At 34.4% G+C, this 25,988-nt stretch overlaps 1 protein-coding gene across 5 annotated transcripts in view; it reads right to left on the reverse strand.

Annotated features, from left to right (window-relative positions):
• The window catches only part of DIAPH2 (diaphanous related formin 2), a 931,826-nt gene that overhangs the window by 598,938 nt on the left and 306,900 nt on the right, over nt 1–25,988 (reverse strand). The window lies entirely within an intron of this gene.

Raw genomic sequence — 25,988 nt, forward strand, 5'->3', positions numbered from 1 at the left:
GGATTTTGAATCTGAGTACATGGACGCCAACGTGGTCTCAGAAACAGACTTCCCTGGCCATTTGGGATAAGCTACTTAACTTTTCTTCTTATGTAAGATGAAAGTCTGGATGAGCTCGTTGTGATTGTCTCTCTGGCAGAGCAAAATCAAGATATCATGATTATTGGTAATTCTCTCTAATGGTGAAGATGGCAATCCATAAAAAGCTTCTCTACCTGCCCATTTCTTGTCCAGATCCTCTCAGAGATCCTCCACAAAGGATCTACCCAACAGGCTGAAGGGCATCTCCAGGTAATATCCTATACAGAGATGGCAAGTCTGTAACATAGACTCATCACTACTCTCACTTACCTTCTGATCCCATTATTTGTAAACAATATATTAAGCTATTTGATGAACAGCAAACAAGGCATAACACAAAGAAAAACAAAAACATCAAACATCTCAGATAACAGACCCCATGTCTCATAGATTTTTCCTTGAAAAGAATACCAAAGTATAAAAACCAATCTCAGACTCAGATTTTTCAGAACCATGTTCAACTAAGGATGTTGAAACTAATGCAAAGTAAATTTCAAACTAGGAAAATATTCAGAAGACATTGCTTTGTTTTTGAATATTTAGCTGTTGGGAAGATTCACTACTTTGGATAACAATATATACACACATGTGTGTGTATTGAAGCAGCTACCTTTTTTCTGCCTACAAATGTTGCTTTTCTGCATAAACCCCAAAGAACAAAAATAAAAAATCAAAAGAATAGCACCATAACAGAAGTGGTACTTTTTCCCTAGAAGAACAGAACTCAGAAAAAGGAGATGCCCATTGACTAGGGAAGAGTTGAGCAAACCATTATTGTACAATGGGATGAACTATTATGGTACACAAAGAAAAGGAAATATTATGGTGCTGAAAAATAATGAATATGTATAATATAGGAAGACAGGTGAAGACTTAAACTGATAAAAAGTTAAATGAGAAGAAATAGGGGAAACAATATCTACACTGAATACAAGAATATAAACTAGAAAAAAAACAGTTCAGTGTCAGCTGTGAAGGGGCCCTACAATTAAATATGAGAAGGAGCAGATTTATCTTCTGAGGTAGTAACTAGACAATGAGCAGGAATATAATAAACAATAATGATAACAACATCGTCAACATCATATTGTGTGCCACAACAACCTTGAAAGATAATATTTCCCTCTTTTATCAGGGTTTCTTTTTGTTTGTTTCAGTTGGGTCAGACTCTATGTGACCCCATTTGGGGTTTTATTGGCAAAGATACTGCAGTGGCTTGCAATTCCTTTTCTGGTTCATTTTACAGATAAGTAAACCAAGACAAACAGGATAAGTGACTTGCCCAGGGTCATGTGGTATGCTTAAATCCGAGGTCACATTTGAATTCAGATCTTCTTAGCATACAGACTCAGAATGAGCCCTGAAGATTGGTAACCAAATCAAGGAGCTCAGAACAAGCAATTTCATTTTGATTTGTAGAGCCTACTACCTACATATGACAGAGGCTGTGGCCAAAAGCAGTCTACTGGAACTACAATCAGGGCAAGCTTCCAATTCTGTCAAGAAGACCTGAGACAGCATCAGTACCAAAATCAAGTTCAAAAATACTTGGAAGGTGGGATATGAGGGGGAAGAGAGTTACAAAGAAAGAAAAAAGGGATAAGAACGTATGACTGGGGTCTGGGGAAGAGGAAGAGGGGAAAGTGTGAGCAAGTAGATTACATCAAGTACAGACCAAGAATGCACCATACTGTGCATACTCCCTGTCTCTGAACACCTTATCTTCCTTAGAAAGAAGGAGACAGAATAACAAGGAAAAAAAATAAATAAGAAAACAGAATAGGGGGAAATACCCAATTAACAATCTATGAACAAGAAAAGGAAGAACTCACCCATAAAATAGAAGAAGACAGCAAAATTAACTAAAAAGCAGAATCCAACAATACGTTTTGGTCTGTTTTCATTTTTATAAGAAGTATGCTAAAAACATAAGGTCTCACATAGAATAAAGGGACTGAAACATAATCTAATGTGCTGCAGCTGAACAAACCCCCCCCCCCAGGAGGTAGTAATCATAAACTCAGAAAAAAAACAAAGCCCAAAATAGACTTGGTTAAAAGAGATGAATTGGGAAAGTATATTATGCTTAAAGGCACTACAGGCAACAAATTAATATCAATATGTAAGATAGACACACCAAATGGCAGAGCATCTAAATATTTAAAAGTTAAATGAGTTATAAAGGGAAATAGACAATAAAACAGTTGGAGATCTCAATGTATTGCTCTCAAACCTAGACCAATCTGAACCACAAAAAGGCAAAAGAGGGAAATTAAAGACATGAATAGAATTTTAGAAACGTTATATATGATAGAATTTCTGGCAATTTTAATAATTTGCATAATATGCATAAAATGCAAATAAATCTGATTTTAGCTGCTGGCCAGAAAAGTAGAGAGAGAAAAATAGGATATTAGATGACAGTAAAACTAAGAGTCCCAAAATATCTCTTTCTTCAAAAATAGAAGGATCAAGTTTGTCCCATCCTCCACCTCCAAAAGGGAAGAAAATGTACATTCCTCCATTTAATGGAAAACCCAAGGGCTGTGGGTTCACAACTCATTTCCTAAGTAGCTGTTGAAATTGTATCATTTAAAACAATTTTCTGATATGCCTTTGTCCAATATAGGTGGAGTGAACTGTGTTAGGAAATGTGCAAAAGATAAAATCTGTATAAAGTATAAACATTAGTTAGGTTAAGATGCAGGATAAAAAAAGCAAAACCAAAAAAAGACTTCTCTACCTAAACTTTGAAAATATTAATGTTTGAGATTTCATATGGATCTACATAACATAACAGGTATTTTATCTTTCACATTTCAGGCCTAACTGATGTAAATACAAGAAGCCTCTTAAGTGTGTCAAGTTCTTTTGATTTTATCAAAATTGTAGGTTTCTTCTTTCTAAAGTAAGAGTAGTCATATTTTGCATTCATTTGATACATTAATGTAAGAGAGGCACTACATTGGAATGGATAAAGGCCAAGGCTCCAAGTGAGGAAATCAAATCAAGTCAACAAGTATTTATTAAGCATCTATTACATGCAAGGCACTGTGTAAGCCCAGGGAGATACAAGGCAAGACAAAAGGAAAAAAGGAGCTCAACTCTCAAGGAGGGGGATGATTTAACCATGCACAGGTAAGAACACAGAGGATAAAAGGAGATACTAATATGAAGGAGGACCAGAAAATGCTCCTTGCAGAAGGTGGGACTTTATCTGAGACTTGAAAGGAAGAAGACAAAAGAAGGGGAGAGGAAGAGGAAAAGAGCTGTAGGATGGGGCAATTAAGAGATAGGGAGTGGGGTGGACTAAGAAGCCTGAGGCTGTGATTTCACTGTGGCAGGGAGCTTCTAGTATGAAAACTCCTTCAATATATGTATATTATCAGAAAATTGTCTGCAAGGCATAGTTGTCAGTCATTATAAAGTAAAGTGACTTGTGAATTATCACCTAGCTAGTATGTGTTAGAGGCAGCCTGAACCAAGGTAATCCTGACCTCCCTCCCACATTCTCTATTATCAATTGGTCAACAGTAGTTTAAGTGGAATAAGGTCAGAGGCTAGATTGTAAACTGTCAAGTCGCCTCTCAAACTGGCCCTGATTAAATGTAAATATACTATGTTCTAAAAAACTAAACCATCTCTTTTTTATCAACTTCACAATAATCAGGACACATTTCCAATAACAAAGAACTATTTAGAAAAGTGCATGCATAGGCACACACATACCTGCTCAGTTATTCTGCCATCAAATAAGGCATATAAACCATTAACTGATCTCACAGTCACCAGCCTCTTGCTTCTTAAAAAGCCAACTCTCCAACTTATACAGTTGACTTGTTATTGAATGAACCAAATGATGTGGTTTTTTTTAATTTGCCCAAATCTGGATAAAGAATAGGCTAGTCACTTCATATACATACATACATACATACATGCTTATACACTTACATGGCTACATATGCATGTATGTATTTCTATAGTATATGCGAATATGTGTATTCTTTTAGGATATTCAAATGGAATGGAAGAACAGTTAATATGCACCTACTATATGCAAAGCATTGTGTACAAGTTCAAAATTATGGGCAAATCACTCACGGAGGTCTATAGGTTTAAGTAATAAAAATGTGGATAGGCAGACAGAAGAATATGTCCTCGGTAGCCCTGAGCACTTGAAGGCACTTCTGAGCAGTTAATCATTCAATCAGTTACACTGGTTTTTATCCAATGTGATTGCAATTTGACATTCTTCATTTACACCACTGCTTTGCCATTTTTCAGACATATGTTCAACCATTCGATGACCTTACACAAAAAGAATGTATATCCCATTTCACAATTTACTATAAAACATGCTCTTGTAAAATGAGAGCATTGCTTATCAGATAATATTTCTTGTTTGTTTCATACTTCAAATGAAACTTCAAGAATACTCATTATGTTACTGAAGCAGCTTTTGAGACAGCTGATGGCCCTGGGTAAGTCATTTAATTTCTATCCATGCCTTTTCTTCATCTGTAAAGTGGTGGTAATAATAGTATTGACCTCCCAGAGTTGTGAGATATAAAATACTTTGCCAATCTTAAAGTGCTATATAAATGGTGGTGGGGGTGGTGGCATTCAACAGAAAGCATGTAAGGCCATTTGACCCAAGTTAGAAAACTAAAGAATGATATTCACATCAGGTTAAGGATGAAAAGTCATGCAGTCCAACTTTCTTATTTTTCAGATGACAGAACAGTCGAAGTACCTCATTGCTAACATCCTTTAGGGGAAGGGGGTAGGTGGAGACAGTATAGGCAAAAAAGGATATGTCTAATTCTCAAAAATTATTCAGAAATGGACTTCATCTTTCTTCCAAGAGAACATGGCATTCCTAGTTGGAGAAATGAACCTATTGAGGACAAAAAGGGAGCCAAGAGGCCCAGAAAAGGGCTGTGATAATAAGGAGCACGGCCAGATTCAAACATGTCTTTTATATCCTCATTTATTGTTAAGACTCAAAATAATTAAGCACCTTGCACAAAGGAGCTTTTCTCTGAATCCCTAGCACTGTGCAGTGCCTGGCACACAGTAAATGTTTAATACATGCTTATGCATAGATTGATTGGCTGGCTGAAAATTAGGTGACTTTAGTCAATTAGAATCAGACATGCTAGTCAATAAGAATTAAATTTGTTTCATAACCTTTTTTTTTTACCCTGTTATTACCTATGCTCCTTCTTCCCACGAGTCTTTTACCAATCTTGCAAGTAATTTCTTTTCTTGAATCGTGGTTCAAGCCTGATTTCTTTCGGAAAGTCATCTTGGAATCCTCCCAGAACACAGATTCCAGGCTTTCTAACTTGGAGGATACGAGTCCTCTTCTTTGACTTTGACAATATCATCCATACTGCTTTTATTTTAAGTAAAAGCTAGATCTCACCTTTAATGGACCTTCGCTTTCAAAAGACTAAAGTCAAACTCTTTTTTTCTTCAAGTTAACTGGTTCTAATGAAAGGATAGCTGCACACTTGCCTGCTTGGGCTTTTGTAGGGAAATAGGTCTGCTTTCATTTGATCTTGCCTTTTCAGAGCTCCCAGGTTATTATGTTCCAGAAATTGAGACTTCGCAGAATCAAAACCTTAAAGTACTTTTTAAAAATTCCTTATACTGTTTTAACTTCCAAATTTCTCTTCATTAAATTAATGCAAAAATCATTTCCTATAATCCCAGAGATCAAGAATACTTATATAAATGTATTCCTATTTCATGCTAATTAGTCCCCATACACATAATCTCTTTCCCTCATGTGTCCACTACGTGTGTCTTTCCTAGATTGCTCATTAAATCTGCTGTAGTTCATTTGAGCACGTATCACTGTGTCCAAATTAGACATTCCAGAAACCGAGGCCTGTGTGCTTTCTTCCTCTTGTGTATTTCTCACAAAATCTTTACATGGCAAGCTCTGGTCAGGCTGTAGAAATAATGCATACAGTAGTCGATATGTTCTCTAAGTGTCTAAAGAAGGTTATCAGAACGGTAGATGGGTAACCTCAGCTTCTTGATTGTGCATGCAGGTAGTATGGCCAATATCTGACAAGGCTAGAGAAGTAGCAATCCTTATTCTTTTTAATGGGGACCTCCGAGACCAACACTGTCTAGAAAACTACCAAGCTCACTGGTATGGGGAGACTTTTCCGAGATTATTGTATAGCAAAGCCTCACGCTTCCCAGAAAGGCCAAAGCAAAACCCCTGGCCCCACCCCCACCCCAAAACAAAAAAAGAATAATTTTTTTTTAAAAGTGGTTCCAAAAAATGTTCAGAGTATGTTCAGCAGTTACCATGACAATACATTCTTACTTTCACTGTACCATTCCAAACCTGGCTTGTCCTAAGTGACAGAAGAAGGTTATGTTAAAATAATACTGTGGTGCAAGGGTCTCTAGTATGGATTAATTTTTAAATCATTACACGGCTGAAGTTTCATTTTTATCTTTTCCCCCTAGCTCGGTGTTATGAAAGAACATTGCTAGAGGAGGAAGTTTTTTTACTTTCTTTTCAGAACTGGTTCTGTGCAGTGCCGTGGTAAGAGATTCTGAAGCCTCAACAATAGCACATTGATTTTCGCTTTCCTGTTCCTTGAATAGGCTAGGATAACAGCATTTTGTCTTAAAGCCCCATCTCATACACTCTAGATAGGTTGGTACTTGTTGGGACTTTTTAAAGCCTATTTATACAATGAATATTTCTACTCAGAAAGTAGGGAATAGCATGAAAAGTTCTAGGAATCAAAAGTGCAAAAATAGAACAGTTGGGGTTCTCCTCTGCGGACACTAATTTTTTTTCTTTAAAAAAACCCTTACTTTCCATCTTAGAATCAATATTGTATATTGGTTCCGAGGTAGAAGAGCAGGCAAAGGGTCACCCAGCTAGGAAGTGTTTGAGGCCATGGTGGAACCCGGTTCCTACCATCTCTAGGCCAGGTTCTCAATTTGCTGAGCCATCTAGATGCCCCCTCGCTTATTTTTTTCCTATGCCATACTTTTGCTTGCTGTACTGAAAACTCCTTAAAGACTTCAACTAAGTCTTTCCTACATCTACATTGCCCTAGTGCTCCACATGTAGTAGGCAATTAATAAATGCTGACAGTATTTGTAGTTTGCTCATGGAAATAGAATTGTACTGTATAAATACAATTTTAAATACATGATAACTGTAAGTACAATTCCTATCTCCTGCCTAGCACTGTTATTTCAGATTGCTAAAAATATCTGCTATTGTTCAGGTAAAAGAGCAAAATACTTTCATTAACCTTTAAATAATTTAAGATCAGTATACTGAAAAAATAATCCTTTCAGAACCTCTTATCAACTTAAGTATCAGTTCTCTTCAAAAGGAGGTAAAGTTCAACTGGGAACTTTCTGGAAAATTGCAAATTGTCCTTATGGTAATGAGAAGGTGCTCGTATAAAAAAGTACAGAATGACAGTCATTAAAAAGCACATGCTGGAGAACTTTGGGGTCAGATGAGCAGCAAGATGGCAAATTAGTCATTTTCTGCAAACTTCTTTAACTCTTTTCTTCTGGACATGTGTAAAGCATCTACTCCCGAGTGGTATTTGATATAGTTCAAGAAATGCTGGCAATACCAATATGACAAGAGAAGAAAATTAAACAAATAAAGATAGGCAAAGAGGAGACAACACACATAGTTAAGTGACATACATAAGAACACAAGCCATTCCCCATGAGATAACTGGTCAAAATATATGAACAAAGGGGTCTCCAAAGAAGAACTGAAAACAGTTTACTACTATGAAAGGATATACCGAAAAGAAGAAATGCAAATTAAAACACCTATGAGAATTTACCTTATACCCAGAAAATTGGGCAAAATCATAAAAAGGGACAACAGTGTTGCAGGAACTACAATAATAAAGTCTTATTAATGGATCTGTGAATTTGTTCAACCATTTTGGAAAGCAATTTAGAATTTCTGAACTCAAGATTCCATTGTTCAACATAAAGCCCATGTAATTAAAGGAAGTCTATGATGAAAAGGGAGGCTCCAAATACACCAAAATGAGGACATTAATACTTTCTGTAGTAGCAAAGAATTGCAAAATGGACAGGGAATGAATAAAAAGCTTTTAGTAAGTGAATGTGATTGAAAATGAGTAAAATAGATGCACTGAAATACTGGAAACCATACATGGAATAAGGTAAAGTAAGTAGAACCCGGATTACAACATATACAACTACAACAATGTAAGTGAGAGACAAATGACAAAAACCTGAAACTGAATGCTAAAACTATGAAGACCAAGGTTGATCGCAAAGAAGAGGAAAGCACCTTTTTCTCTTCTTAGTATGAGTGGGCCAATATTGATAGTGTCAGATTTTTCCAAACTGTTGGTTAGTTTTTAAGGAACTCATTTTTTCCATTCTTTTTTCTTCCTCATAAAGGATTACAGGGAGAAGGCAGAGGGAAGGATACATTGAGAATGTAGATTATGTAAAAACCACCACAACAAACATTCCTTTAGTACTCACTCTGTGTTATGCCCTACGGTTAGGGTTAGTGGTACAAAGAAATTCTGCAATCCCTTCACTAAAGAAATTACAAACTAACCCACAAAAGATATGATTGAGAGATTTGGGGTTATGGGACCAACAAGATGGAGGCCTAGACATTTTCACTGCTCCTTACAACCTCTCAAGCCTTTCAAAAACAGAGACTATAAGTAAGAGATCAAGTCATTTTGGTTGCCTCCACAATCAAGGGCACCAAAAACCTTAACAAGGTAACAATACAACAAAAAGGCTGATCCCTAACCCCTATTTGCTTGAGCCTAAGCCTTTCCCTAACCACCTTCCAAGCTTCAATATTGCTACACAACTCTACCCACATGACTCTACTCGAACCCACCCCTCACTTCCCAGGGTCCAGAAAACCCAAAACAGGAGATTATCCTAGTTGGAATAGCAGCATAGTAACATTGTCCTAAAGAGTATCCATATCAAACCAACAGCCTAGTAGTATATATATATATATATATATATATATATATATATATATATATATATATACACACACACACACACACAATGGAGATACACAAGAAACTCGGTAAATTAAAGATGTCCAATTTCCCAATTATTATATAAAATAGTTCCAGAAATGTTAGCAGTAGCAATAAGAGAAAGAAATTGAAGGCATAAAGATAGACAACAGAGATAAAATTATTTTAGTTAGTTAAGATATGGCACTTTTAGAAAAATACTAGAGAATTTGCAAAGATATTAATTGAGATAATTAATAGGTTCCACAAAGTTGCAGGATGCAAAAAGTACTCTTGCTTATCAACAGTAATTCTTTTTTTCTTTTCTTTTCCTTTGTTCAAACATTTCTGAATGATGACAACATATGAGGGAATAATAGAAAGAATGCTCCAAGTCATTAAAATAATAATAATAACAATAATGATAATAATAATAATGCACATTAAAATAGCCCAGAGGTTTCACCTTATAGTTTACAAATTGGCCAAGATGACAAAAGATGGAAATTGCTGATGGTGGAGGTGTTATGGGAAAACAGGCACACTGGTGAATTGCTAATAAAGCTATGAATCAGTACAACCATTTTGGAAAATGATATAGAGTTATACAAATAAAGCGAATAAATGTTTATATCTTTTGACACTGCAATTCCATTACTAAACTTATAACCCAAAGGGGTCATTGATAAGAACAAAGTGCTTATATACACAAAATATTTATAACAGAATCTTTCTATGATAGAAAAGAACTGGAAGCAAAACAAAGATGCTTACTTATTAGAGAATGGCACATGAACACAATGGAATATTGCAGGACTGTACAAAATTATGAAAGTGAAAAATACAGTTAAGAGAAACAGAGAGAGATCTATATAAACTGAGGCAGAATGAAGTAGAGCCAAGGGGAAAAATACAATGATTATAACAATTTAAAAGGTAGGAATAAACCACAAATACATATATTATACACACATTAATGTTGTAAAATGTATGCAGAACAAAAGATGACTCAAAAGAAGAGATATGGCTCTTCTGCCAATATGGAAGGTTCACAGGTCTTGTATAATACACATATTTCCAGATTTTTTCAATGCAGCCATCATTTATACTGATCTTTTTCCTCTTTCTTTTTTTGTCTTCAAAAAAAGGCTATTCAATATATTCATGTGGGTCTCTACTAAGAGACAGACAGATAAATATTGAGGAGAATTCTGGTGATTTAAAAAGAAATTACATGAACAAAAATTTATTTTTGAAAATAAATGAAAAAGAGAAACAGGCAATGGGAGAATGAGTTTTATCTCATGATCTATATTTTCATGGAGAGTGACACAAAAGGAAAATAAATTTTTCATTGACAAAATCAATAAAAATAAAAAATGAGATAAAAATTTAAATTAAGAGAGCAATTTCAACTGGATTTGAGCCTTCATTAGTATATTTGAATCTAGGACTTCCACATTTTGAGGTACTCCTTTATCCATTATTTCATGTTCTTGATAAAAAACATTTTTAAAAAGCAAATTAAAATTACTCCAGTCTTCTACAAATGGGTACATATTATAGTTTAGATTTTGTAGTTCGTTACACACTCATGTCTTCATTTTCATTACTGAAATTAGAATGTGGTTTTAAGTGGCCCTCATATGCTCAAAAGCTTTTTTTAAAAATTATCCCTACCTACCAACCATAAAGAAAGTGAATAAGGTGATTCTTAAGTAATTGACCCTATGAAATTAATTAATTTTGTGACAATGAATTTCAAGTCTCATCTATGGCTTAACATTTTTTTAATGTGTATATATTTCATATATTCACACTGCTTTAAAAAAATTTAAAGGTTTTAAATAATTCATAAAGTTCTCTAATTTAGTTAAAAGTTAAGTTATGGTGTGCCAGTGATCTTTAAAAAAATTTCAAGGACAGCAAAAGAGGAACTAATGGCGATGACCTTTTAAAAAGACATTTACTAGTGTTCCAATGCAGCAGACTCCATTTAATAGGTCTTGCATCTTACTGGTGTCACATCGTATTTCCAGACTTTGGAAAATAAGACTATATTGGATGGAATCTTTCCTAGTATCTCATGTTACTAACTAGTTTTAACTATCTCCTCATTGTGCAATCTCATTTTTTGATGCAAAAATAAAAAAATGGGTATTAGTCTCTAGAGTGAAACCTAATTGAGATAGAATGTTTCCTAATATTTAATGTCACTAACTAGTTTTAATCATGTCATTGTGCAATTTCATTTTTCTAAACAAAAATAAAAAGATGGGTATTAGCCTCTAGGGAGAACCTTAAGTATACATGAAGGTCAAGTAGTGTCAACAGTCTTCTATCAGTACACTCAGATTAATTTTTTAAGGAAAAGAAGTGGAAAAGCAATTAGTATTGGTAGCTTCTGAATCTGATATATTAAAATGGATAAAAACAAAATCTAAAACTCTGGAGTGACAAAGTGACTTGATCTTTACAATAGAAAGACAAAAATAAAGCTATATATAGAAATAACAAAGCAAGATTGTTCTTCACCTGCAGATTGTAACCAGACAAATTTATTATTTGTTGTTCTTTAACAAGCCTCATGTGGACGATGTCTAACAACCTAAGTATTGTCCAGTAATGTCAGATACTTTTTAAGGAAAATATACAGACAAATCTTGCTTTATGTAATACATGTATTTTGCTGAAAAGCTACATGTAATTTTAGACTCCTTTTAAATGCTTTAAAGTTCAGGAAACAAATCCATCCATCATGCTTTTAAAATGGGAAAAAATTCTTTCCTTATTTATCTCCTTGGTATTTGAGATCTCTGTGTTTGCTCTTTTTTTTAAGTGAGAAGCAGATGAAATCACTGGTCCACTTTCCTGTTCCCCCCACCCCCAACCACAAAAGAAAATTATAAGTTTCCTTCTGATGAAAAATCTCTGAGTCTCCTTTATTCCTTATTTCCTTCGGGAAAAGCATATAGCTCTGGACTTGGAAACAGGAAGAACTGAATTTGAAACCTGTTTTACTCACCTGCCAAATATGTAACCCTGGGCAAATAATTTTTAACTCCTTTAGCCTCAGTTTCCTCATCTGCAAAATGGGGACAACATCTACCTCACAGGCTCACAGTTAGTGCTTGACATATGTATGTTGAAAGAAAAACGATATTAAAAAAGCTGTGTACTGATAGGCACACTAAGACACTATTGGAGGAATTAGGAATTCATCCCCATATTCTGGGAAATACATTTGCAATTACACTTCAAAGCAAGTGACTAAAATATTCATATCTTTGACTGAAGATATCTTACATGCTAAGGATACACCTGAAAGAGGTCTAAGACCAAAAGTAATGTATCATCTACAACCAAATGTTTGCAACAGCAATTTTTGTAGTAATAAACTCGAAATAAATTGTATGGAAATCAAATGGAAGTGGCTAAACACACCATGGTTCATGAATGAAATGGACTATGTACTGTAAGAAATGACAAATATGAAGAATTTGGACAAACATGATGCAAAATGAAATAAGCAGAACAAGGAAAACAAGATAAACGACTACAATACTTTGGAATCATGTCTGAGCTTGGCCTGCATCCCTCCTTCCTTCTTTGCAGAGATTGGGGTGGGGGGAACATGCGTATAGAATTATATCTACTCCTGGCTTGGAATGACCATATGGGCAGTTCTGCTCGATTGTTCCTCTTCTTTTTATCTTTTGTTATAAGTGACAATTCTCTGGGTAAGGAAGGGGGAAAGATACATTAAAAAGAAAAGAAAAGGTAAAAAGTTATCAATAAAAATGAAAAATTTTCCAAAACTGATAAATGTAAGTTCTCCTAGAGAAATCTCAAGACACGTATTCTGCCAAATTCCTCTAGTCTTCTAAGACACAAGATCTGGGTTTTTACTTCAAGGCAGCAAAGTAGACAATGGGTAGATTCAGCCAAAAAGTACACTTGGAAATAAAAATAACAAAAAGAGAAGCTTGCATTTAAGGACTGCATTTCTAAAATCATATCTACTATGCCACCTAGCTGCTCTGAAAAATCAGAGTATGTAGAGATAGTATCTTTTAAGAAGAAATTGAATTGAAACAAAATTACATATTAAAGTCCTCTTTAAAGAACTTATTCATAAGTGAAGAGGAAATAAAATCAGAGTTCAGAAAATATAACCATTTAGGAAGGGTTTAAATCTGCATAAAACAAAAAGCAGGAAGGTTAAGTAAACATTATCAGATCCACAGAAAATCAGGATGCAAAAAAATATGAAATAGTCTAGTATATAAGGTTTAATCTCCTACAGTAGGGATAAACTCTTGTACTTGGGGAAAATAATCAACTTTATGAGTACAAGATGGAAGTAATATAATTAGACAACACTTAAAAATATCTGTGAGTTCTAGTGAATCTTTAGTTCATAGTCAGTCAATGGTATAGTATGATGGTCAATAAAGCCAATATGATATTGAGTTGCAGTGATAATGATAATGATGATAATTAATATTTATATAGGGATTTAAGGTTTGCACAGTGCTATGCATATTCTCATTTGAACCTTTCAACAACTCTGTGAATTGGATGCTATTTTTGTCCCTATTTTACAAATGAAGAAATCGAGACTGTGTGGTTATTCCTTTCCTAGGGTCCCACAATTAGAAAGTGTCTGAAGTCAGACTCAAATTCAGATTTTCCTGACCCTCAGTCCAGAATACTCTGTCCTGTATAAATGACTACCTAGGGAAAGGCTGAGCTTCCATTAAGAAGGTTATATTCATTTACCTGTCAGCTCTAAGGACAAGTGAAGAATCTATGTCCAAACAAGACAGAGAACATTATGAAATACAAAATATATAACTTTGACTAAATTAAAAAGATTTTTTGTACAAACAAACCCAATACAATAAAGTTTAGAAGGGAAATAATGAACCAGGAAAAAAGTTATTGCAAGTTTCTGACAACAGTCTCATTTCTCAAATACATAGAGAATTGAATCAAATTTATAAGAATATAACGCATTCCCCAATGGAAAAAGTCAAAGGATATGAAGAAGTAGTGCTCAGGTGAAGAAATTAAAAAATATCTTTAGTCATATGAAAAAATACTCTCTGTTAATTAGATAAATGAAAATTAACACAACTCTGACATCCTACCTCATATCTATCAGACTTGCTAATATGAGCTAATAACAAGAGGGTAATGATAAATGTTGGAGGGAATATAGAAATATTGGGATGCTAATAAATTATTGATGGAATTGTGAACTGATACAACCATTCTGTAGGACAATCTGGTACCATGCTCAAAGGGTCATCTACATGTACATCCCCCTTGACCCAAAAATACCACTTCTAGGTTTGTATCCCCAAAAGATCAAAGATAGGGGAAAAGGATCTACTTGTACAAAAATATTTATAGCAGAATTTTTTGTGGTGGCCAAGAACCAGAAACTGAAGGGATGTCCATCAACTACAGAATGGCTGAACACATTGTTTTAATGAGCATAATGGAATATTTTTGTGCCATAAGGAATAATGAACAAACTTATCACAAAAAACCTGAAAAGATTCATATGAAGTGATGCAAATTGAAGTGAGCAGGACCAGGGATCACAATAACAGCAAGATAGTTAGATGACCAACTGTGAATGACTTAACTATTATCAGCAATTTACGGATCCAGGACAATTCCAAGGAACTCATGACAGAAAACACTCTGCTATAGAAGGAACTGACAAAGTCTGAATTCAGAGTGGAACATGCCATTCTTCACTTCATTTCCTTCATGAATTTTTCTCCAGTGTAAATAATATGTCCTCTTTTACAACATGATGAACACAGAAATATCCATTGTATAATAATACATGTACAAAATATATCATATAACCTGCTATCTTGGGGAGGGGAAGAGAGAGAAAATGGATGACAAAATGTCAGAAAACAATTATTGAAAATCAAAGACTAACTTTTAATCTGGAAAAAAATAAAAATTTAATAAAAAAAACTATATGTGAAATATTGTGTTCATTTCCAGGAACCACAATGATAAAGTGAAAAACACCAAGAGTAAAGAAATCAAGATGATGAAAGGCTTTGACTCATTGCCATGTAAAGAGTGGCAAAAGGAATTGGGTTTTTTTAAGACAGAGAAGATGGGCAGGGTATGACCAATATATTCAAGTGTTTGAAATGCTGTCACCTAGGACAGAGATTAGATTTTTCTTGTTTGGCCATAAAGGGCAGAACTAGCAGCAATGGGCAGAAGCTTTGAAGAGGAAAATTTAGACTGGTTGTGGGGGGGGGGGGAGTTCCTAAGAATAAAAGTTAATTAAAAGTACAATTGATCTTCTATAGAGGTTGGAGGGATTCCTCCTCAATGAAGAGCTTCAAGCAAAAGTTAGATAATCTGTGACTTTGCAGATATTTTTAGAGGGAATTCCTCTTGGTTATAGATTAGAATAGAATATTTCTAAGGGTACTTCTAGCTCTGATATTCAATTCTAAGGTGGGGGGGGTCAGGGAGGATAGGAAGGGTTTGCAAGATACAAAAATGACTGAAATATAAAAAGAAATGGTAACTTTTTTAAGAAAGAGGAATAAAACATTTAAGCAGATGGTCTTTAATGAACATTTTCTCTATACTTTAGAGTACAAATATTCCTCAAGCACATTCAAGGTATTTTTAGCATATGTCTACCCCAATAATATATAAACTGGAGCATTAATTTACAATCATTAGTAATTCAAGAGTGGTGCAATCAGTGGTTCAGTTTTATTTTCAACTGTTCCATGAAAATGCATTTGAATAAAAATTCAGAAGAGTCAATGGTAATTTTGTACCTTAAGAAAACGTGACCTTGATGATTAACAATCCATAGTACATTCCATCTACTGTACATAAAGAGGTTTGTGCTTTGCTGCACCAAAAACACATGCAAAATGTCTGTTGTGTAGATGGGACCGGAGCAAAGTTGAAGTCATTATCCAATACAAATTGCAAATAAAATAGGCATGATTTTTCTTCTAATTTTTTTTTGCTTGTCCTTATTGCCAAATGAAAATTACAGTCAGTGGGTATACAAAGGGCATAAGTGAAACACACTTGATATTACAAAACCATCATCAATATCCGAATGATGGACTTAGATTTACAAAAAAGAATATTCTACCATATTGCTTTTTGAACAGTGTGTCAAGGGGGAAAGGAAATGCAAAGAGAAAAGGAAGCTAGACATGACTCTAGTCATAATGTCAAAGAACTATCAAAAACTCCATGTTAGGAAAAAATTGTAAGTCTAGTGTGTGCAGAGAACATTATACCAAGTGTTGTGGATAAATGTAATAGATTATTACAGGCTCAAATAAGGTACAGTAGTGTCAAGATCAGTAGTTCAAGCTCTAGGAGGTATTTCAGCTAACCTCTCTCCTTACACCCTCTAATTACAAATACTCTTAAAAGATCCAAGGAAATAAATATTTAAAATAACAGCTATTTTCTTTTCTAATTTAAAATTTTTATTTAATTAATTAATTTAGAATATTTTTCCATGGTTACATGATTCATGCTCTTTCCCTCCCCTCCTCCAGCACACCCTGTAGCCAATGCGCAATTCCACTAGGTTTTAGATGTACCATTTATTAAGACCTATTTCCTTATTTTTGATAATTGCATCAGGGTGATTGTTTAGAGTCTAAATCCCTAATCCTATCCCCATCGAACCATGTGATCAAGCAGTTGTTTTTCTTCTGTGTTTATACTCCCACAGTTCTTTCTCTGGATGTGGATAGCATTCTTTCTCCTAAGTCCCTCAGAAATGTTCTGGATTATTGCATTGTTGCTAGTAGAGAAGTCCGTTACGTTCAATTGTACCACAGTGTATCAGTCTCTGTGTACAATGCTCTCCTAGTTCTGCTCCTCTCACTCTGCATCAATTCCTAGAGGTTGTTCTAGTTCACATGGAATCCCACCAGTTCATCATTCCTTTGAGCACAATAGTATTCCATCACCAACAGATACCACAATGTGTTCAGCCATTCCCCAATGGAAGGGAATCCCCTCATTTTCCAATTTTTTGCCACCACAAAGAGCACAGCTATGAATATTCTTGTACCAGTCTTTTTCCTTATGATCTCTTTGGGGTACAAACCCAGCAGTGTTATGGCTGGATCAAACAGCAAACAGTCTTTTAAAGCCCTTTGAGCATAGTTCCAAATTGCCTTCCAGAAGGGTTGGATCAATTCTCAACTCTACCAGCAATGCATTAATATCTCATTTTTGCCACATCTCCTTCAACATTTATTGCTTTCCCTTGAACACATAATATTTTCAAAGTGCTTTCCTCAAAACAATATTGGAAAGATAAAGGATTCTTCTATTCATTTTGAAGATCAATATAAGAGTCATCATGTGTTGCACTGAGATATTCATAAATGGAGCTTGTTCTTACCACTGAAAAGAAGTCTATGGCATTGGCTCAGTATTGCAATGTATTAAAAAATATTTCATAAAGTGGAGAAGTTCCATGGAGACTGGAACAACCTCCAGGAAGTGATGCAGAGCGAGAGGAGCAGAACCAGGAGAACATTGTACACAGAGACTAATACACTGTGGTATAATCGAACGTAATGGACTTCTCCATTAGTGGCGGTGTAATGTCCCTGAACAACTTGCAGGGATCCAGGAGAAAAAAACACCATTCATAAGCAAAGGATAAACTATGGGAGTGGAAACACCGAGGAAAAGCAACTGCCTGAATACAGAGGTTGAGGGGACATGACAGAGGACAGACTCTAAATGAACACTCTAGTGCAAATACTATCAACAAAGCAATGGGTTCAAATCAAGAAAACATCTAATGCCCAGTGGACTTACGCGTCGGCTATGGGGGGTGGGGGGGAGGAAAAGAAAATGATCTTTAACGAATAATGCTTGGAAATGATCAAATAAAATATATTTAAAAAAAAATATTTCAACTCTGTGGAGATTCAACCAAAGGAATCATGGGAAATGGGAAAGGATAATGAGGAGTGGAAAAGAGAGTTAGTAGCAAAGTCAAGATAACACAACAGGGCAGCAAAGATACAAGGGAAGAGAGAGTGGTGAAGAATATGGGAGTGGTCATGGTGCCCATTCTAGGGCAAGAAAAGCAGTTTCATTAGGAGGAAGAGAGCCTAGAAAGTCATTTCAGTGGAGTGATAAGGATCCAAGTTAAGATAATGTGTGTAGAAAGGGTTCAAGAAAGGAAAGCCTGGTAAAAAGGGAAAAAGGCAAGAGGACAGAGTTTGTTATATAGATGTAGTCTAAAAAGAATAAGGCATCAAATATATTTCTTAAGAAATAAGTACAATATTTTTATTCTAAAACAATTCTATAAACTTTTTAAAAAATCCTATGCAAGATTTTGGTATCTTTACTTTTATTATTTAATTTCTTGATAATTTTTAAAAAATATAAAATAATATTCATATAAATAATTAAAATTATGTTTTCTAGCCAGTGTTTTTTATATTTTAAAATGCAATTAAATACTTAGCCATTATTGTTCTGAATCAATTCTTTTCTCTCCTTTCAAAATCAAGATTGAGATATAATTCCATGAAAAGGAAGGAAGGAAGGTAGAGTAAGAAAGAAAGAAAGAAAGAAAGAAAGAAAGAAAGAAAGAAAGAAAGAAAGAAAGAAAGAAAGAAAGAAAGAAAGAAAGACAGAAAGAAAGAAAGGAAAGATGCAGCTCAAGTAGTTAGAAGGGACCCTGTTCACTGGAAGTTTCAGTTGGTTTCAGGCGTCATTGGAATGCTCTTCTTTATGTAGGTCCTTTGTGCAGCAATGAATGGAATGGCTACTGATGCTCTCGAAATAAAAGACTCTCAATCTCCCTTCAATAGAAGCAGGTGCTATCGAATGGGTACTGTTTGCACAGTGACTTTCCAGACAAAAACTTGACACAAAAAGGAACATACAAATAATTCCTGGGAGGCCTCCTCTGGGAGGCTCCAGAACAATGGCCCAGCTGCATCCTGGCCACATGTGTCATTCTTAAGGTCAATTTGGTATCTGTGTGTATTTTATGGAGCTACTACAAGCTGATTTATAATCATATATCACAGAGAGTCAACAGTTAGGGTTATATTTTATCACTTGATGAGTGTATTAGTGAGAAACCTTCATGACAAACATGCTTCAGGCTACCAGGGCTTACAGATTTAATTCAATTATGCATGGGAAAACTTAATTCAATTATGTATGGAAAAAGCATCTATGGAAGGTTTCCTTTCCATTAGTGGTCATAATTTATATCTGACCATTATTTTTGAAGTAGCAGTTATACTCAAATTACTAATTCTTCACTTACATGCTTACATGTAAATCTCATGAAAGCATAAAGTTATGATTCATGATACAATCAGGATCCAGGCAAAGACTTATGCTATCATCAAGTGACTTTTGAAAAGTAATCAGTAGAGCTGAATATCAACCAAGATTCAAGAAATAAGATCTTTCCCCTGGAAGTTCATTTTAGAACTACTATCATCAGTAATAGACAGGATCTTCAGTCTCCTTTAAAGGGACATCAGCAAGTATTCTTTCTCACCTCATTTTCTAAAATGCTGGCAGTGCCTGCCAAGTATTTGCCTTAAAAAAACTAATCTTAATACAGAAACGCCATTTTGGCCTTACCTAAGAAACAAGATAATGAAAACAGCTGTTTTCCTGCAAAACCCCCCAGGGGATTTTTTTTTCCTTCCTTAAGTTTTCACCCATAGTATCTATCATCCACAGTTACTAAAGGCCTTATTTGTACATCAAGTCGGTGAGTAGCTGTTGGAAAAATTCAATATGCACAAGACACTATGACAAAAACAAGCCACATCTTTTCACAAGACAGTGACAAGCAACTGAGCAAGAGTGTTCAGAAGACCTCTGGGCACAGTGAGTCCTTTTCCTAGGCAACTGCCAGTCAAGGAGGACTGAGTAACTAACACGTATTTAATATAGTACATGCTTACTATGTGTCAGTCACTGGGTTAAGGGACTGGATTTATTAAAAAATACATATAATAGGCCCAACCCTCTAGAAGCTTACATTCTAATGGAGGGTGGGGTGAATATAACAGTTAACTAATATAGTAGTGTACACCAAAATCAATATGAGGGAATTGAGAAGAAGCCCTAGCAGCTGAAGGACTTAGGAAAGGTCACCTCAGACTGGAACACATCTGGTAACAGAGGATTTTAGTAGGTACAAGTGTTCCAGCCATGGAGAATAGCAGAAAGACAGTATTAATGAGTAATAATGCTGGAAAAAGAGGTTAGATTGTAAAGGAAATTAATACAATATAGAAAAGTTTGTTAGCAAGTAGAAAAGGAGTGCAGAACCTGAGTCAAATAAAAAAATCAAGATGGACATCTTCAATTTATTTTTTCCATTTGTTTTTTCTGAAGTGAATTTGAATTTTCATTTTTTTATTCTGAAATAAAAATATCAAATATAATGAGCTTATATATAAGTATATATATATATATATATATATATATATATATATATATAAAATATGCTGTAAAATAGAAGAAAGGAACTGTAAATGAAACGATGACTCTATGTTAAGTAGAATTTCTTAGCTGGACAATAGTAGTTTTGAACAACACAGAAAATCTTATCCAAGTAGTGAATTCCTTAGAAGACAGACTGAAGTAAACAGAACTATGTATGATTCAATCAGACAAAATGAAATATTAAAACAAAATTACAAAAGAGTGAAAATTAGAAAAATGTGAATAATCTATTATCAACAAAAAATTACCTAGAAAACAATGGAGAGATAATTTAAGGATCATCAAACTCCTTAAAAATCAAGAGCAAACAAAAAACCTAGACAAAAACAAAAAACAAACAAAAAAATGACCTAAACCTAAGAAGAAAGTCTACCAATGACCTCTTGACAAAAAAAAATAAATAAATAAAACTGAAAACACTCAGCAATGGCTTAAGCAAAACTGACTAGTTAAAAGAAAAAAAATATTGCAAGCAGCCAGAAAGAGTTCAAGTGCCAAGGAACCATAGTAAGGATCACAAACAACAATGCAGCAAATACATTACCAAAGGAAAGAATAAGTATATTTGGGAGGAAAAAAGAGCCCTCTGAAAGAATAGAGAACAAACAAGCATTTCTGTTAAAAAAATCAAACAAACAAACACAAGAACTAGGTAGATTTTCTGAAAAGCAAAAGAGAGCTACCCCACGATTTAAAAATGTATGCTATAATCATTGAAAAAAGGATTCAAACTTAAAGACTAAATAACTTAATCATAAATAAAAAGGTCAAAGAACAAATCAGAGAAATAACATATAATAAAACAAAGTTTCAATTGTAAGACAACAAACCAAAACTTTTGGAGAAGAGCCAAAGTAATCGTTAAAGAAATATTTATATCTTTAAATAATTTCTTAAAACAAAAAATAAAGTACAGATCAGTGAAATAAAAACACAACAAAAAAGTTTTAGAAAAGCAACAAATTTTAAAACAGCAAATGAAAACAAAAGATAAGATTCTGAAAAAATGGCAAGCACAGTTTTTAAAAAAATCATCTCCCTGAATTGATAAATAAAATTTCGAGGAGGAGGAGGGGGAGCTAATAAAAAGAGACAAACTCTTTGCTAGGATAAAATATCCAGTTTAACAGAATAAGAAATAGTGAATATAAATAACCCAATCTCCAAAAAAAAAAAAATAAAGAAACTGAATGAGTTACAAAGGAATTACCATGATATCAAGAACATAAGAATTTGCTAGTGAATTCCGTTAGACATGCAAAGAACAATTAAGTTCAGTATTAAATAAATTCAAAAATAGGAAAGGACATTTCAAACTCTGAAGAAAGAAATCATATAAAGCAGGGAGAGATAAATCACAACTGAATCAACAGATAAAAAAAATTCTGACAAAATGAAATACTCATTATTTATGTTTTTAAAATACTGAATAAAATATTAGCAAATGGCCCTTTCATTAATAAAATGTATCTAAAACTGAGAACACCTATTATATGGAATGGAGAAAGGCTAGAGGACATTCAGGGGCAAATATTTTCACCATTACTAATCTTAGCTAATATAGTTCTAAAAATGCTAATCATAGTAATAAGAGAAAAAGAGAAATTGAAAGAAAAAGCATAGTAAAAATAATAAACAAAATTGCTGTCTTTTATAAATAGTAAAGATTGAATATCCATGTATGTGCTTGATCTAGAAAAGATAAGTATTAGAAATAAAGGATTTTAATTTTTGTATAAAATGGAGCTTCAGAATCATTCCTCAGGTTTAATTCTCTATTAAGTTTCAGAACCTATTATAATGGGCAACTCAGGGCTGGCTAGCAGTAAATTTAAATGCGTGAGCATACCTCACAACTCTTTACAGCTAGGTCTTGATTAGTACGAATAATAAATCCCTTGAAGTCACTGAAGGGAATGTATTCCAACATCTACTATTCAAAGTTCTAATCATGTCAAATATGGTGAATGGCTCAAGCCCAATGAAAGTGCAAGTTCTACCAGTGAGGCCACACTAATCTGGAATGAATTGTATCTCATTCTACCCTATTTCAATCCACCCAGTGAGAAAAGGATTTCCTTTCATTTCTCTGATCTGGCCACTGAGAGTTGAGGAATTTATTCACATAATGAAGGCCAGTTCTAGCCTATATGGTTAATCCCATGAGGAACACAGTATGTATTTCCAGCTATGGAAAGGACTGAAATCTTCACATACTTTAAAGATAGTCTTTTTGGAAAGGTCTAAGAAATGGACAAGTCTCGTGGGTTCAGCTGAGATACTACAAAGGACTTGGGAGATAAATAAGTAATTAAAAATATCTCTGCTTCTCAGAGTGAATAGCAGTTATGTTTCCTACTCCAGATCTGTAATATTTTATCTTATCAAATCTCGTTTTGATTTTTAAATGAGGAATTTAGAATCATATACCAAAAAGTCATTTTAACTGTTCCTATTTACCTCTGCAGCAATCCAGTTGATGAAAGGACAACAAGCCTCCCAATTCCTAACATTTACTATATTTTCTAGCCCTATTTCCTCCCAAAAGAATGCCAAGACATTGACCCCCAAGTAGAAGCTGAGGCTTATGACATTTAGACTTAATAGAATTTCACTGTTTGCATATGTTAATTTGCACAGCTTCATTTTAGGGATTCCTCCTCCCCACCCCCCCATCCCGCCCCCTTCCCATCAGGTCCCAAATTCTACCTAATACAGTCTGAATAGATAATGGTTTGGAAAGCTGAAAAAAGTCTGTTTTAAAATGATCTCTTATTGATTGGCATTTATTCCTATAGACATTTTGCTTCCTTAGGGCAATACTGAAGTAGATTTGTCAAACTCAGTTATTTTATAACTGAAAATGCTTTACTTTTAGCATAACTGCCACAAAGTTGAGCTATGGATGATCAAGATAAGGAGTATAAACTATTAGATTATATGGATAAAAAGTAAATGGCAAATAAAATATGAAGTCTCATAAATCTTTTGCCAGTAAAGCATCACAGGATGCCCTTTGATTCTCGGTGGCTACATTCTTTATGCCGTATGGCATGAATCTAAATCTACTTCAAATATGTTGTTCTTATAAATATTTAAAATGGCAGGAGTTAAAAACACAAAGGTATATATTTTCATAAACTAACATTCCAAGAAAAAACACGCATTTTAAAAACCTTGGAGTGGCAATACCTCCCATTCAACTATAAGATCTTCAATGCTTTAGGATAATCAAAATCAATTAATAGTTTCAGAAAGATGATGAAAACATGTAAAATTCAATGAAGCCTATCAAAAAGAAAATGGTAGAAATAATAAAAAGGTAAGAAAATAGTAATCCTGAGAGATGACACAAAGCAATTAAAAATGTGAAAATAAAAAAGGCAACCATCCTATTGGTAAGTCAGGCAACAGATTTATAATGAGTAATTCCAAATGACTAATATATGTGAAGCAAAGGACCAAAAAAACACCAAAATGGCATATTAAAAGGGATCCAAGTCTTACCTGCCAAAGTATGTGTATATGTCATAAAGGGATGAATTGATGTTATATGTGAAGGAATTTACTCACTTTCAAATACATCCTTCTTTCAAGACCATGCTTAGATATATTTCAGAAATGTGCAGTTTTTAGAAATTAAGTCAGACACAGTGTTACATGAACATTTTCCTCTTTTCCTTCTTAAGATGTAGGTTTAAATTTTAAACATTTTATTGTATATTTCAGCCTTGTGGGCATGATGCTGGGAAGTTATTCTTATTTAAGCACTCTTTTTGGATCAAAGTATTTTTTCCAAGAGATAATTCAACATGTTCTGTTTTTACTGAATTTAGATTATGCAGTTATTAGCACCCTAAGTGATCAGGGCACAACAGGTAATGATTTCATTTTGGTCAATACAAATTCATTTGACCTAGCAGGCTAGGACTTAAGCTAAGTAGCTCAGAAACCTTTTGTGTCAATAACACTGGTGTAGCTAGTCCGGAGGAACTTAACCTTACCAGCTAGGCACATAGGCCATTCCAAACACCTTATCAGAGGTCACATTGTCAACATTGCTATCATCTACTTCTCGTTAATAAAATCAACTAATACTGATCATGTTTTCCTCACATTGGAGGCTGGCTCATTGTAAATTCACTGTTTCTCAGGGCTGGAAAGTGCTGCTAAATTTTTAACAACCAGCACTGTCTAAATTACTTTTGTAAGACAAGTAACATATCAGAAACACCAAGCCCTGATTAACAGCATTGCTCACCTCTAAGGTGTAAATGCTCCCATTGAAAATTTAACAATCAGCTCTCAGAAAGAATTGGGGCTCGTTCCAGCAATAATGAGCTCCTTCCTGCTTATGAACACTATAAATACATTCTACCCATGAAGAATCTGAGACCATCATAACAATGTTATCACTCTATCACATGCAATTCGTTCTTCAGCCATCCTGACACATAATGCCAATTGTTAATGCAAAATGACACGTAAATACGTAAGAGCACCTTGCTAAGTAGACGAAGAACATTCATTTTTCTTAATAATGAATAAGGCCCATAAAAAGCATGCATTCCTACGAATACAGCACTCAATGAAATGTTTTGTCTATGAAACAGCAGGCTGACCTCAAGTTCTGCTTCCACTGTACTCTTGCCCTAAAACACTTCTAGCCATACTATCTCCTTTCCTTTCTACTAGTGCAACTGTATCGGTAGTGAATCAGTGGGTCTCAGAATCACATGGCTATGAGTTCAGGTTTCCACAGTTACTTAGGAATCCCTTGGATGAAGTTGCCAGCAAGCTACCATTATCCCTATTCCCATTCGAATACAGGGATAATCCAAGTACAGGAATCAAGGCATTCACAGTTTCCCTTTGTCCCTGAGGGGTCTGTTTTACATAATGCCAAGACAACTCCAGACTTTCCAGATTTATAGATCTTCACTAACAGCCTTAGTTTTTCAGTCAAGACCTCTTTCTTTTAACACTTTGAAAGGAAAATGAAGAAGGAGAGTCAATAAATGTTAGGAACATCTTCTCCAAAATGGATTAAAGAAAACAGCCTTTCACGATGATTTTCAAAATGTATTCTAAAGCAAAACTAGCTTAAATTATGTAACTAACCTACAGTATATATGAATATCTATGGCTAAAAATGGTTAGTAATTAGTCTAGGGGATTAAATTTCTATTGGCAAGTAGACAGGAAATGTTCAATAATTGTCAATAAAAAAGAATTGGGTTGAAAATACCAGTTTATATGTAAAGCATCATTAAATTCAAAAGCAGAAATGTTTGTAGGAATGCCACCAAC

Source organism: Monodelphis domestica, chromosome X, assembly GCF_027887165.1.
Source record: "Monodelphis domestica isolate mMonDom1 chromosome X, mMonDom1.pri, whole genome shotgun sequence".
Classification (NCBI taxonomy): Eukaryota; Metazoa; Chordata; class Mammalia; order Didelphimorphia; family Didelphidae; genus Monodelphis; species Monodelphis domestica.